Source organism: Ixodes scapularis, unplaced genomic scaffold (genome assembly GCF_016920785.2).
Source record: "Ixodes scapularis isolate PalLabHiFi unplaced genomic scaffold, ASM1692078v2 PGA_scaffold1__304_contigs__length_218370807, whole genome shotgun sequence".
Lineage (NCBI taxonomy): Eukaryota > Metazoa > Arthropoda > Arachnida > Ixodida > Ixodidae > Ixodes > Ixodes scapularis.
In genome coordinates, this window is record NW_024609846.1 from 39,179,171 (window position 1) to 39,196,141 (window position 16,971).

The window sequence follows — 16,971 nt, forward strand, 5'->3', positions numbered from 1 at the left end:
CGCGTACCGGGATACGAGAAGCTCTTGTGCCTCCCGCTCCTTCGCAAAGCATTTGAGTACAAAATGAATACCGAGGAGAGGTTCCACGCAACGGCGCTTCGGGCAAGAGGGAACCGCCATCCTGACCACGGCACCACATTTGTCGCCATGAAGCGGCATCACGTGGAACTACCCAAGAACGCAGAGCGCGCGGAAACCCTCCCGATATAGCCATTCTAGTAAAGAAAACTCTACTTTAAATGGATCATTCACTAATGTATTATCTTCTTTCTTAGCACAAATCTTCAACTCAAGTGCAGGTGCACGCGTCACGTACTGTGTTTGGAAACATAAAAATACGACTTTCAGGCACTTTCAGAGCAAGCAGAATGTTCGGATGCATTTGGGAGAACCATAACTCCTTCCTTAAAATTCTCAGAATTTTTTCAGAAAGAATACATCAGCTTCTTAACCTTCAAATCAATATAAAACAATATTAATTAAAGGTTTGCAACATACGCGTTACTAGACTTATAATTTGTATGCCACATGCATGTAGCAGCTCATTATTTCGCAGGAGAATGCATCCGAAGGTGTTTTTTCAACCATAGATTCCCGCACAGCTGATTGCGACGCGGAAACGTGACAGGAATGCCACGTTTCACAGATACATACACATTGCTTCAAAGGCGTCATTTAAGTAAACAGACTATTTATTAACGCCAGCAAAGATACGATCGAAATCGGGTGAAGACACTAACTATGTTGGCGGTTCCATCATGTCCCATTCCATTCATAGTACTACACTTATAAAAAAGAGTTCGGTGACTGTTGCATTTTAACGTTACTCCACGGAAACCACTGCGAATTTAAGCCGATGCTTTAACACTTTTGAGACGCAATCTGAGGCAGACAGAAGCAGACGGCGTCCGACGTACCATGCTAAGCCTTACACCCCCATCGAAATTTTTGATTACGCTACCATCGCTCGAATCTCAAGCTGTCGTGCAGAACCTATTGCGAAAAAAGTGGACGTGGTTGCCGCGTAGTGACGTACCGTCGTGTAAGTGTAAAATCGCAGCAAAGTGCAGAATAATTGCTGCAAAAAGCTGGACTCGTAAGAAATCTGCCCGGCCGCTATATAGAAAAAATTCCTTCGCAAGAAGAAGATTCGTTCACGCAGGTCGTAACGTCACGGAAATGATTGGATGCGATTGGCTGCGGAGGAATACAAGATTTCATTTGAGTTGCATTTTATTTCTTTTAGGGAAAGAAACACTCAAATATTTTTAGGGGGAGGGGGGTTGCGGTCGTTTTGTTTAATAATTGGGTTTTGCGGAAATTCAGCAAAACAAATTAATCGAATAATTGTTCGATCAAAGGGTGCCGATTATTCAGATAAAAATTTTGTTCGGCGCCTAACCCTAAAATATACATGTTTTAGAAACGTTGCTCAAGCGTATCCCTCTGTCCATATCGATATGTCCGAAGCGCAACTTGGTTGAAGCCTTAACCAAGCTTCCGCCAGAGTGGCCCAAGTATGAGCCGGGGAAGTGTGCTGCTATTACTGTTCATACCACTTGATGTCAATATTGCAACAGTGGAACCCAATGAATCTACGAGTACACAAACATGCAGGTTTGAAAACTAATAATGAAGATATCTAATCGAGAAGGAAACAGCACCATCGATTCCACCTCTTTCTAACTCCCCATATCCCATATCCTCGAAGCGATATTACTACAACGCAGATACGTCAATGGAAGTTTGTAGGTGCATTTTCATTACACCAGTGCCCGGGGACCTGCCTTCCCGCGCCTCCAACCATTGAGGAACAGCTTCCAGTTCCGTGAGCTGCGGCGGGGCAAAAAATTGTGTACGAAACGAACTAGTCGCAGTGTATACACAACCTAGCAATTCAGGAAGTTGACATGTGAAGGTGGTGTAGCGATGACCAACTTGAGTGTCTTATGCACCAGGCCTCTGAGCAGAACTCAGTTCAGAAGGCGGTTAAAATGCCGAGATGGAGGAAGCAACTCTATGCTAATAGTAACAGTCACAAACCTCTCCCCGATGACTAGCTTAACGAAACGCTTCCCAGGCAGCACTCCAATGTTGGTCCGACTATGGCCTAACATTGGCAAAGACCGGCCTCAATATCAGACAACATTGGAAGCGCTACCCTATCCAACGTTGGCGCAGTCATTGAGGCCAATGTTGGGCCATTGCTAAACCATGCTTCCAGCCAATGGTGGTCCCACTTTGGCAAAAACCGGCGTAATATTGGACAATACTGGAGGTGCTACCTAATTCAATGTTGGCCGTCATTGGTGCTGATGTTGGGCCACCGTTGCACTTGCCCAGGTGTTTGCAAATGCGCTCGCCAATCTGTTTGCAAATAGGAAGGTAAACAAACACAAGGTAGTGTTTTGAAATATCCTAAAAGTTCATTACGCACAGCCTAGTCTGTAGACAAGTACAAGCTAAGCAATTTGTAATATAGGAAGAGCCAGTACTACTCAGCTGTTATGCAACTGAGAAAATTGCAAAGCAAACAACAACCGGGGTAATCCTTGGGTAGTGTCCAGCCTCCCGGCAGCCGGCAGAATTCTTTTCCGAAATTCTACCGGTATAGTCGCCGCTCATTGGTGGGGCAATCAGTTCATCGAACGACGTTTCATGGACAGATCGTTCCATCAACACTAGATGTTTCATGAAAAAATCTCAAAATAGCATTTCTTTTTCGTAATGAGCCGCTGCAGATTTACTATCCACCGGCGAGAAAGGGTGGGCTAGTTCGGTGAGCACGCGCCTAAGGTATACACGCGCGACGAAATACCCCTACAACGTGCAATTCGCGTAACGAATGTCGATGAAACGTGTGTCTATGAAACGTGTATACACGAAAAGGTGGCCGTGGAACAGCTGCTATCACGAAACGTAAAGAGAATAAAAAATTCAGTATTCTATCTGCAGTTGTGACTTGATTTCAGACAGCCATTGGCTGGTGACTGTTTGTAGAATTCGGGGGAAATTTTTTCTCCGGCTGCCAGGAGATAGTCACTGCCTAAGCCTAAAGGTAATCCTGAAAATTACCCGTAGAGCAATAATTAATTTTCGCGAAGGACGTTGCAGCGCACTTACGTTGATGATGCCGTACTTGAAAGATGTAATCCGAGATCTATGTTGACACGGGCACGGCAGAACAGTCATTCAAAGACAAAAACGAAAAGGAAGGTGTCCGTGAAGACTCAACATGGTGTAGCACAAGCTGCCTTTTCGAACCGCGCACTAAATGTACAGCGAGAATCGTTTGGTCGTCTTTGAAAACAAAAAATTACTTGTTGCCGACTTAAGGGTAGGACTTTCTTAACGAAATACCTTTCTTTGAAACCAAACTGCTGAGCTTGAGCTAGGAGAGACACCTTCAGAGAAATGCTACCACGCAAACTTAGCTTGGAGGCTAATCGAGCCCCGTTAGTATTGGTTTATAGGATAATTGACATAAGCAGCTAGCTGGCATAGTTTAAAAAAAGTTTTAAATAGCATATTTTTGTTGTTTAGAGAATAGCTTGAAGTTGCCAGGTTTAGGGTAAATTTTATTTTAGCTGAAACCAATGGTTTGCATTGTGATAAATAAAGCTAAGATAAGCCAAAGCTTTAAAATATATATCAATACTAGCTATTCGAGTAATACTAGTATTTTATACAGAACTTTGAATACTCATTCGATTGTCTTTGCTGTTGAAGTACGATATACTTATCTGTTAAATCGTATGGTCCGAAAATGTAATCTTATATGATCTCATTCAGTGATGTTCGAGTGCCCCTATTTGGTGGAATCGCATATAAGAACAATAAAATAAATTATAGAGCCTAATGAAACAAACTGCGGCAAATAACATAACATATACGCACCCTCGTAGAAAATAAAATAACACATTATAAGTATCATTATAAATAGCAAATTGCGCGATAGTCACATTTTAGAAACCACTTCAGGAGTAAAGAAACGATTGACCCTGAAATTCGTTTTTGCTCAAAAATTTCATCAAATGGAATAATTTTTTTTTTTCATTTGAGTCGGAGATCTTTTAGAAAATAAAATAGTTCTTGAAGTAACAACATGATTGCGGGGGGTATACTAAAAAATCAACGTCCAAGAAATGGCTTATTACAGTGACAACTGCAACGACTGTGCGTAAGCAGAGGCGCGCTCCTCTTCGGCGTGCCTTGAGCGAATATTTCTTTAAGCTCGTTATCGCAGCGATTACACTAGCAGTATAATGGTACACAAACAAAATGTAGCGGTCAATTGGTTTTGGACTACATCCAGCTAAGTGATCAAGTAATTTTGGTTTCAAGTAAACAGTGTGTCAGCAAATGTCGATAGCTTATCACTCTCAAAAAAGGGTGTAGTCTTGCACCCCTTGGCACATATATCATCTCAAAACACCAGTCCGTCGTACAGTTCACTGATATCTAACATGTGGTACCAGCTTTTACGAGCGGCTAGATGACCGAGTGGGGCAATTTAATAAAAAAAGGTACTGTACGTGTTACTCACTACAAAACATATGCTTGAACCTCGAAAGGTGCGCAGTATGTATTAATTAAAAGAAATCGGAGTGTTCTTGGCCCTACCGCGAAACCTCACTACTATTTTTTCTATAGTCTTTGCTATATACTTTATCTGTTTAATAAGTTACTTTGCACCGTTATCAAGCCGCTCGCAAACGTTGGGAAATCAGTTCGAAGTAAAGGTACTGTACGTCCAATCGAACTTTTGGAGTGCAGTATATGCGGCAAAAAGTGTATAACTACACCCTTTTTTAGAGTGATGAAAACAATCCCATGCTGGGGATTACGTGAAAATGACTCAACATTGTTGAGAACTGTTTTCCAACAAGTTTGCTAGAATTTCTAGGAATGTACATGTACATTGTACAAAATACGGTGGTACCACCATTATTTTTTTTAGCAAAACACTCCGCGCTTGATTCACCGTAGGAGTACGAACAATGCTTCCGCGATACATCTCGTCTCAGCTAGGCATGCAATCAAGATTGTTTATTTTAGAGTCTTGAAATAAACAACTTACGTATGAAGGGACGCTTGCGTGAAAGTCAGTAAAATAATAGAACTCAAGGAAACGTGCAGGACGCAGGCAATGAACTCTCCTTACTCAACAACAGAAATTGATTGGAAACCCTAGAACAAAGTGGGATCACATTCGCGCCAAAATGACCGTTTCCTTGCTCAGTTATGACACGTGGCGAATGTGGAAAGTTTTCTTAAATCGAACAATCAAAAAGGGTTCCTCGTGCGGGACGTTCCGTGTCCTGTAACGGTATGGCCTACAACAAACGTTCGTTTTTTTTTTTTTTTTTTTTTATGTAATTTGCGGAGAGGAATAATTTTAAATAAACCTCGGTTGAGTGTCATTACTTCGCCTATTATTAAGTAAATGCATACCCTACCCGCAAACTGAATTTTAAGCAACATCTAAACATCATTTCATACACAAGAAATATAACTTTTTAATATCGTGATAAAGGTAATTATATAAAAATATTGCTGATTGTACAAATTAGAAATTGCTAGAAATGTTCCTTTCTGCTTAGTATTAATTGCTGCCTTTTAATGCATGGAATAGTCTTTAACGCAAGCCCATGCCCCCGAAAAAAAAAAAAAAAAAAAAAAAAAGCTTGTCGGTTTGCTTGTTTGTTTATTTCCCGAAACATTTAGCGGGGAAATTTAATTCACTTGACCAATAGACTTTTAACGCTCCGTCGCATGGGCGCTGCCATCTTGGAATCACCTGACGCGGCCTCCATAATGTGGCTTCACTTCGTCACTCCTCTCTCCCCTCCGCGCCTTGGTAAAATTGTTGTAATCGTGTTTTTCGCCGTGTTTAACGCGATATTTTTTATCTGTTGCCTACTTTTACTACCTAACTGCGTGCCATTATTCTGTGCACAACGTCTACATTTGGATTAATAAAACGTTTTGACTATTCGCACCGTCGGCGTACCCGATTCGCGTGAAGAGAGGAGTCATGCGGCGTAAGCACTGGCACACATTGAGCATGTAGACGAGTCTAAGACATACAGGGTTGATATGCCAATTATTTACGAGAGAGCAAAGTTGCTTAGTTGATAGTGGCTAATTGATAGTGGTGCAATAAGAAGCGCAAGGTGTATTTATGTATGATCACGCATTAATGATATTAAGAGATGATAAGTGCCTGTTTCTTGAAAACATCGTGCTCTGCCCATATGCTTTTATGATATTACAGAACTATGTGTGCGTTCGGTGACTTCGGTCTCATGTCTGGAGTCATTCAGTTGGCTTAATATATCTAATTCAAATAATTTATTTAGACAAAGGATGGGGTTTCCCAAGGGAAAATCCTGACGAAGACAGCTTGTGAGGGCCTGACAAAACCGCCCGAAGCACGCAATCTGTGACGCCGGAAAGAAGTCGTCTGCATGAAAATCGCTCGTGTGCACCGCTGTCGACGCCGGATTTACTCTCGACTCTGCTAAAAAAATTTAAAAAAATTGATTCAAATAAATATCTCCCTGCCCAAATCCATCAAATGGTGACTGGCGCTCTCTTGAGACAAGCTTGCTGGAGGTCAATTATATTGCGTTGTTTAATTTTATTTCGCGAATTATACGGAAGACAGTCAAACTTCAATTGACGAGGTGCCACCTATCTTATATTGGCAATAAATTGTAAGGAAATGTATGGATAACAAATAGTTTCCTAAGGAGCAAGTCAACTGTGTCTCAGTAAAGAGATTTCTTTACAACTTTCTGCAGGTACTCGTCGGTTTCCTATCTGTCCCAGTAAAAAGACAGATAGGAAATGCCAGAAAGGCAAGGTGGAGTAGTGTAGAGGTTAGCACACACGACCGGACATTGGAAGACCCAGAGTTAAATCCTGGCTCCACCGTTATTTTGGTTTTCGGCGGGTTTCTGAAAACTTTATTTCTTTGATGTATTGGATTAAGTACGGTTCATTCATGTGTATATGTTCGTTTATATTCTCCTCGGAGACCACGTACGATGATGGGAAGTGCCCGTGTTCTATATTAAATAACGTGGCTCTTGATTCTTGCAGATGATGATGATACCGTGTCTCTAAAGCTCGTAAACAAATACTAGATGTACACGGGACGAAACTAAGCAGTGGGAGGATTTCTGGAGCACAAAAGAGCACGTACTACGCGACACCAAGCGTCGTACCGCGTTCCACGCGCGGCGTGTGTTTTCAGAACTCCTCCGATTCGTTACATTTCGTTTCTTGTGCATTAATAAGACAGATAGGAAACGCCAGAAAGTCAAGGTGGGGTGGAGGAGAGGTTAGCACACCCGACCGGACATTGGGAGGCCACGAGTTCAAGATCATCTGTTGGGCTAGTTGGTTACACATGATCAGATAAAATTAGCGCAAACCACAAGAGAAGAGAAAGGTAGGACAGGACAGAGCGCTACTCAAAACTGACGTTTTAACAGAAAAAGACAAGAAGGAAGTGAAGCCTTTTAACAATAAAAGGAAGAGGAAAACCCAACGAAAATACGATCGCGCCCTAGGTTGTCTTGATAAAAGAAGAAGAAAAACGCTAAAATCGTGACTACCTTGGGTTGCTGTACTAAAGGAAGAAGAAATAAGAAAAAATTCAGAAAATAACGTTCAGATGTTGAACACTTCGTCGGACCTAATGTGAAACACAAGTTAAAATTCTATCTTAATGTACACTACACACTTCTTGCGGCGTATGGATCATTACTGGTGGAGGTCAAGATAGTGTAGTTCTTTTGGTGAAAGGGTCACCGAAGGGGCACTGATGCAGGTGTTCCCGCGCGTGATGATGGTTTGCGCCTGGAAAAGTTCTCTAGTTCGTTTTTCGCCGTAACGCCTCAGCTCTTTGGTGTTGTTCAACAAAGGCGACCAGTGACAGTCTCGTACATGCACGGCGAGGTGTCCTGCTGGTGACGACTTTAGTGCAAGAGCATGTTCTCTAAGACGGGCATTAACACATCGCCCTGTCTGTCCCACATACACTTTTCCGCATGTTAGCGGTATCTCATAGATTACACCACAGCTGCAGTCCACGCATTTATGTCGATGGTTTTCTCCACATTGTGCATGTAGTATCTGCGTGTTGTTGATCTTCGGACAGAGCTTCTTCAACTTATCCGGTGCAGATAACACGACTTCAACATGGAACTTGGAGGCCACCTTCTTTAGGTTATGCGAAATACGATGTATGTATGGTAGGACTGTTGGTCGGTGTCTTCTGTCCCTTTCTTTGTCTCGTTTACCGCGTGAAGTAATCAAACACTCAGCGACTTCGTACAACAGGGAACTCGGATACCCAGAAGACTTGAGTCTTTCACTTGCTGAATGTACCTCCTTCTCACATTTGGAGCATATTTGGAGCATTTGGAGCATTTGGAGCACATTTGGAGCGCCTTCGCCTTTACTCTTTTGGTCTTGACATCAAACAACTGGTTGAAGTTCCAATTAATTGGTTCATTAGCCTTGTCTAGGTAGTTAGAACGAGGAAGCACTACAAAACCTCCTTCTTTGTCTGATACCACTAGGTTTAAGTTATTGCCTTTGAAATAATCGACAAGACACTGCATTTGTAACTTCTTTTGGCCAACAATAGTAGTATTTTGTAACAGCACATCAACACAGTCATTAACACAACGGGTCCTTTCATGTTCTTGTGCCTTGTTGGCTATATCATGAATAATGGACACTAGCTGAACGCCCTGTCTCTGGTGCTGTGCAATATTTTGGACCTTTTTTGAGCACCTTGCCTATCTCAGATGGTAGAGATAAATCACCCAATAGGGTAATAGTTTCTCCCTTCCTTTCTCCTTTCTGTACACGTAGACTCTTGATATGAGGAACGTAAGTCCACCATAAGAATTCGGCTTGCTTACTTGCCGAGTCTTTTTCAAGACAGCCTAGGGCGCGATCGTATTTTCGTTGGGTTTTCCTCTTCCTTTTATTGTTAAAATGCTTCACTTCCTTCTTGTCTTTTTCTATTAAAACGTCAGTTGTGAGTAGCGCTCTATCCTGTCCTACCTTTCTCTTCTCTTGTCGTTTGCGCTAATTTTATCTGATCACGAGTTCAAGTCCTGGCTCCGCCGCTATTTTGGCTTTCGGCGGGTTCCTGAAAACTTTAATTCTGTGATTTATTTGATTACGGCGGCGGTCCCACGTCGGCCGTCTTGAACAAGCCATTAGTTCAACGACTAGATGGTGGCACTCATCCGTGTGGCTAGAAAGCAGGCTTGTGGCAGTGATGTTCCTCCTCTGCTTTTAATTTCGTCCTTTCTGCTGCTCGCCCGTGCACGTTCAGAACTCAACGTGTGCTCCCGCTGACACATATGCCAGCAAACGTGCCTGCGATGCTAGCAGTGACCAGGGGTGCTATGTTGCGCTTTTTGCACTCCCAGGCGACTTGGAAGAAGGAAGTGACGTCAACGACTAGAGCAAATGCGGATTGGATGTTGACAGAAGAAAGCAAAATCAACATCCAAACTGCATATGCTGCGTTGTTGACGTCACTTCCTTCTCCCTAGTCTCCTGGGAGTGCAAAAAGCGCAACATAGCCCCCCAGTTCGCACAGAAGCGGAGCCCAGCTAGCTCATTGACCGGATCGAGAATGCCTAGCTGGGCAAAATTTGTTTTTTGATCCTGGCTTTGTTCCGCGCTGCAGGGCTGGCAAAGCAATTTCGTTAGAGGCTCACAAAGCAGTAGCTATCGTTTTAACTATTAAAGCATTAAAAACATAGTCAATCAATCGGTGAAGGATGTTATCAAACGATAAAAAAAGCATATTTAAGGCATGCCTTGTCAACATTTCGTGAATGAAAGAGCTTTTGCACGGCAAAAACGTTTAAATTAATTTTCGCTGTAAGTCGTAGCGCAGCCGACATAACAGGTCAATTGGGCCAGTCAAGAAGACAAAAAAACATTATGTCATGGAGCTCAACGTCTTATAGCGCCTTTGTTTTCATCGGTCAAAGCGATCAACCGCAAACCATGTACCATCGCCTTGCGCTTTTAGTATGCGTGGTCTTGCTTGTGTACCTTATAGCCTTTGACTGCATTTTGATCTATGATAAACCAAGCAATAGCAGACTCTTTTTCAAGACGGGTGTTCAGAGGGACGCTCAATATAACTCATCATTTTGATGATAGTTCGATTAAACTTGAATATCAGTTATCTCACCTTATAAATAACCGCCCCAAATATTGTTGAAATATTACGCCGAGGTCCAAGAATCTGCATGTTCACGAAAAGACTAAAAGTGTATTATTTAGTCCCAGTGGCCTAAACTTAAAAATTGTTAGTCGAGTGGGTAGCAGATTTCAAAGTGTGTTTTATAGTGTTCTTGATATTTTCTTCATTAATAACGAAATTAGTTAATAATTTGATGTTGAAAATAATATATATATATATATATATATATATATATATATATATATATATTCTGTTTGAATGCAACAGAAATGGAGAATTTTACATTAACGCTGACATTTTATGTTAATGAATGTGATCTCAGTGATGTTGATGTGAATGATTTCTATTTCAAACTTTTGATGACGTTGATCTTAATTATTGTGACTACGATGCTTAGCTAATGTCAACTTAATTATTTTATGTACAATTGCTTTTGTATGCTGATATTGGTCCTGCACACTGTTGAATGTTATAACAAGGGGCTGATGGCCTGGTCAAAAGTCTTTTTAATGCGAAAACATTATTTGCCTCAAAACGCGAAAATCCGGCGTCGTCGTCTGCGGCATGACCGAGCGATGGTACCGAAAATTGCCGATGGCGCAAAGAGTAACAACACGTAAGAAATGCTCGGATTGACGTCACATTTTTTTACGAAGGTTCCTATAAACTAAGTGGCTTTAGAAATGGCTTTAGAAAGAAACTCTGTAACGTTTCGATCTGGATGGGAATCGAACCCGGATCTCCGGGGTGCGAGAGGGGAACTCATCCCCGACATCACGGCGTTTTTTTTTTGTTTTTTTTTTGTGTTTTTGTTTTTATTGTTGACGCTACGGCGGCTCCACGGTTCCGGCTGACTAAGGTGTGCCTAGTGCGTGCGTCATTGCACACGTCTCGTCACAACCATCTGGCTGACTGAAGGTGTGGCCAAGTGCGTGCGTCATTGGTCACGTGACGGCGCAGCCAATGGGGAGAAGGTGGTGCGACATCATGAATGTATCAGAAAAGCGTGCTGCCTACGCTACACACCGAATCCGCAGAAATAACGTCAATGGATGTCGAAAAAAATAAATCGAAAACAGTTCGCCAAAGCGACTACAATGCTTTCACTTTCCCACACGTAAGCAGTCTTACGCGTCTGTGTCGAATTTTCGTTTTTATTCTTTTGCCACAGCCCCTCAGACACACGTGTATCTGGAAATAAGCATCATTATTTTTATTATCAACTCACGTACACTTCTTTTCGTAATATTTATTTTTATTTTTATAACATGCATGTACACGGGAGAACCTCCAAGCGGTCGGATCATCCAAAGTTCAGTGTATCTTCACGTTCCTACGGCCGTCTGCACGTTCACGTTCAGATGGCAAAACAACGTAGACCGTCTTCTTTTTTTCAAATGACAACAAACCGTAGACCACGTGAAGGTATATGCATGCTTTCTTCACGATAATTGAGAGATTTGAAAGGTAGAAACACCTAATCAACCGACCTTTACAGCCTCAAAAACCTCTCGTAATAGTGGGTCGCCACTCCGCGCCAACCACAGCTCGGCAGTGAATGCCGAGGTGGCCAGAGATATAGAGCCCCTCGATGTGTTGGCGTTTGTTTGCAAGTACCGTGAAATGTGCCAATGCACGAGACCTGTGTCTCGAGCGGCCCTTGGAAGCAAATGACGGCGCAGAACTGATATGAGCGGCCCTTGGAAGTGAATGACGGTGGATTAACACCCTGTCGTCACAGGCTAATGAACGCGCGTGCAAGATGCCATTTGTTTTAGGCCTTTTTTGTTAGGACAGTTACTGCTGCAGACGCGAGCACGTGCGGTGCGTGGAACACTATTCCCTGCATCCTCCTTGATGCTTGGGTAATTTAGTAATAGGTCTATAGGCTCAGTGTCTGCGCTAAACAGACGATCACATAGCGCTGAAGTGGCTGGGGGCACATATCCTTCTTCACTTCTTTCGAGTCACACATCTCGCCCCTACATTTTACTTTAGGTCCAATTTTCACCTAAAGTTTACCTTCGTACAGGTGTGCTCGCGCACGTCTGCGTGATTAAAGTGTAAATTTTTTACTTTTCGTTTGTCCAAATTTATCGGATTAACTGGTTCGAAATTTAATCGCGCTTAAGTTATTAAATGATTCATCGGTAGGTTATTAAATCGAGGGCCCAGACCTAGTTATAACGCAATGTAGAAAAACATAAGCAAACGCCCCTGTGTGAGTGGACATTGCCTCGTTCAGCAGTTTGCAGAGCAGTGGCCGGGCTAGAGTGAAGAGGCGCGATCTCTTACAGCCTTTGCACCGGGAGTAGTTGCTCCCAGCGGCGGCAGCTTGTAGGGGTCGGTGTAGCCCTACCGCTCCTAGATCGCTGTAATTCCCTCCGAGAGGCTCGTACTCCTCACCGTGTTGTCCTCTTTGCTCCGGGGTTGAGTTGGACAAGCTTCTAGAGTAATTAGACCTACAGGTCGTGAAGCCGGCTGCCTTAAGGGACTCTTGCGGAACACGTGTTTCTCTTCGTCTCCTTAAAGAAAAGTTCGCATAGACAAGCATTTAATTATTGTAAGCCGAAACTTATTTCAGTCGACTCACTACAGTTATTTCAAGCAAGTATGATTTCACACATTTTCTATCGCAGTGGTCGGGAAACAGTTGTTCAGGATGGCTCGCGTTGGGCATGGTTGTGTGGTCGCACCCCTACGCGGCTAAAGAAGTCCCATTGCTCCTCGGCGAGAGTGAATGCCACAAGGAAATCGCTCTCTAGCCCGGTCATGGAAGAACACGGCAGGGCAGCACTGAGCATCTCGCTTGATTTTATTTCGCAACACCCATTGCGAGGACTCCGAAGAACGAAAGAGAAGCCCGACGAAACTTCACAAGTTGTGATTCCGGTCCGGCTTGCTAAAACAGCGGCGTAAAGAAAAAGAAAAGGCTTAGCCCCTATGGAAAAATCAGCGACGCCACCGGTCTTCCAACAACACGGCGCCGTTTCGCACGGGAGACAAGAGATGGCGCAAGCAGTCGCGACGCCAACTGCCGCCAACGAACGAGCAGACGACGCTGAGAGCCGGCCTATTTAGCAGACAAGAAACTGCAGTTCCTTGTTGTTACCGCGCATGTCTTTGTTTCTGCGACTGTCGCCACCTGCCGAACGCGTGCCGCTTTTGAGTCGAAAAGATTGTCTGCTAAAGACGCTGGCTCTCGGCGCCGTATGCTCGTTCGTTGGCGGCGTTCGTTGCGCCAACTCTTGTGTCCCGTGCGAAACGCCGCGGTGTTGTTTGAAGACCGGTGGCGTCGCTGCGTTTCCATAGGAGCTAAGCCTTTTTCTTTCTTTACTTTTTCCTCAGGTAAGCTCCGCTCTTTGCAAATTTTACACAAACAAAAATGCACCATCTGTGGGCAACGCTGCACAAAGTCGTAGCGCGATAGGTTAGGAAGCCAAGTGAGAAAGGGAGAAAAGCGAAAGTTGCGCTGGGTTGAAATGAGAAGGTGAAAACGATAAGGTAGAATAGCGAACGGATTCAAATGAGACCAACCAGGTATTGTCAGCAACCATGCGGGACGCTCCCGCGCTGACGTACAGGTACGTCGGTGACCAATATTATACGGCCCTTCTAGGCCACCACATTTAACCGCCCCCCCACCCCCCTCCTTCTTCCTGTAGGTACACACTCAAAGAGATGCAGTCAATTCAGTTGCACACCCTATACAATCTCCAGTATTACCTCGAGAGATTTGCTAGATAAAGTTCGGTGATCATCTAATCCTTGACGTCGTTAAGTCCTCCATGGGCCTCCCTAAATGAAAGTTTTCGAATCTTTCTATACCGCATATAGCAAATCTTTTTTTTTTTTTTTTTTTTTTTTTTTTTAAAGCTTTTAAAGACGAAAAGCCGTGAAAGTTACAACAAAGCTGTTTTTGGAGGGAAGTTATACCGGGTGATTCGAGGAGACGGCAGTCTCTTTAAATCGACCGGAAAAAATTCGGGAGAAAGGGTTGAAACGCGAAAGGTTAAAACGCGAAGGGCGTTTCGCGAATGGGTTCAAACGAGAAGGGTTCAAATCGGAATGGGTTGTTTCGAGATACACCCACGTACCGGTACGTCCGCGACTGCTCATTGAAAAATTCGCGCCTCTGCTTGAACGGGCGCGTTCGCGGGGACGTGCTGCCATCTGGTACGTTTGTAGAGAACTACGACAAATATAACTCCAGTCCTGTTTGTTTTGGCGCGGCTTTTTGAAACTGCGAAACTGGAGGCTCTCGCACCGGCTAGGCTTGACCTAGCTCTGCAGGCAAATAAAGACGTTTATTCCTCCTCCTCCCACTGTGCAAGTGATACCTTCGACTTCGAGATGGCCGTGCATGCTGGCTGCTCCGGGGGTAGCGTAGTGGAGATTGTAGCGATGGTTCTTCGGGTCCAAACTTTGAACCCTTCTCGGACTCTGAGTCGGATGACAGCTTGATTTCCGAGGAACAACTGGAAACCAGCTGGAAACCAGTCCAGAGTCTGACACACAGCCCCATTGACCGTCTCGGAAGCGGGCGTGTCAAAGTTTTAGTCCTTTTTGTTTTGTTCAGTTTTCAGTTAGTGTGGCGCAGATCTTTTGAAGTGTGTGTACTGTTTGTTTAAGGCAGTGGTCGGCAACCAGCGGCCCGCGGGCCGGATCCGGCCCGCGAGGTAGTATCATACGGCCCTCAGCCTCCCGGTAACCCCCCTCCCCCCTACGCAGTCAGCTAAAGAAAAAAAAAAAAAAGTTGACTAATTCGCTGCCCGTCTGGGAGCAGACTTTTTCACGAATAAAGTGCATAAAATCCAACTTCCGCTCACAAATGACCGACGAGAACCTCCACAATGGTTTGCGACTCGCAGTTAGCAGCTTGAATGTGGATGTTCGTAGTTTGGTGAGCGCAGTCAATTCTATCCTCCTCGTGTTGTTTGCCGTGAAAGAAACTGTTCATTTTCAATTTATGTACGCCAATGTAAGTTCGTGCTAGTGCTTTTTTTTATTTTAACTCTTCTTTTTTTTATTAACATTAGGAAAATTGATAGGTATATACAAGAAGTGAACTGAATGAAATTTCTAAGGAACAGAATCCAGAAAAGCTACATGACAGTCTTATAGATATATCTAGTCATATATACCAAAAATCAACTAAAAATAATATAAAGAAATGCAAACTACAGATTGATTGGATAACTAACGAGATTTCTGATCTAATAAAAAAAAAAAAACGAAGGCATGGCAGCTTTTAAATCGCTTTCCGAAGAATGTAAAGTATAATAATGAACATCGTGCCATTAGGAACAAAGTAACCTTCCTTGTAAAAAGTGCGAAAAGAAATTATTACTGGACGAAATTATCAGAAACTAACGATACAGCACAATCATTGTCACTCGTAAATCAACTGTTACGACAAAAAAAATCGATTGAGGACGCAATTAAAACTAATTTCGGTTATACTTGTGATATGGAAGCGATTGCAAACGGATTCAATATAGAATATGTACACTCCATTCAAAGTCTTTGTTGTGGTTCAACAGAAAGGCAAACTAATCAAATCTAAATGAACAACTCAATTTTTCTTCCAGACATGTCGGACGATGACCTAATTGAAATCTTGAATCAAATCAAAACGAATAAAGCAGTGGGGCTAGACCATATAAGGGTAATAGATATTAAGAAGCACGTACATATATTCAAACTAATGCTAATTCAACTATATAAGAGTATTTTTTGGGTGGGCGTCATTCTCAAAAAGCTAAATACCAAAGAATGACATATTAATTTATACACAATATGAATTTAAAGAAAAAATAGGGACTTCTGATCTTTTGGAGGACTTTTTTTTATTATGTCTATGAAAATCTAGATAATGGTAAATATGTACTAGCGTTATTCATAGATTTTGCAGGGGCCTTTCAAACAATAAATCGTTCTTTATTGTTCGATAGGTTGTATCGCAGGGCGCATTTCTCACTGGCTCTGAAGAGGACGTAGGAGGGAGAAAAGCAGGCAGGTATGGGGGAGCTACAGTTGAAAATAGAGGCGAGGGAGGGTGGGGAATGGCCGAAGAAGCAAGCCGGGAGGTAGAGAGGGGAACAACAGGAATCCAGCGGGGGAACAAAAATCCCAGTGGGGCGAGGAGGAGTCGCCGGACCGGTTGCGCTGGGGGAGGATAGCTCGGGAAAGCCGCGCGGATGCCATTTGTCCCTTTTTCGTCGCCTGGCAAGTTCTCCGGTTTGAGGCGCGCACCCGGTGGTCTACCTAACCGGCCGCGCCATCCGCTCGTCCATGGGCTCACAGCGATTCAATGAGGCTGGTAGCCTCGAGAAAGGTGAGCAGGATCTTTAGAGCTCTTTCCTTGGTGCGTCTGTCGCCTCGTGGCAGCAAAATCTCGTCTTTCCTTCCGCAGGGAAGGCCCAGCGCGGCAGGGGATGCTGTCATGGCCGCCCTAGCGCCGTCGTGCTTCCTGCAGGCGACGAGGAGGTGCGTCTTATCTGTCCGTTCTTCGCAGTTAGGGCAGCGTGGGTTGGCGTCTCGGCGTCGCGGCGGAAACAGTGGAGCCGCAGAGGGTTGATGGCGCAGTTCGTTCGGATGCGGTGTACGACAGCGTTGACTCGACGAAGCGTACCCCAGGTGGCGGGGGGGGGGGGGGGGGGGGTCTTGCCGGGTGATTTTCGTTCGCGCACTGCCCGTCGGGGTGCGCCGCCACGTCC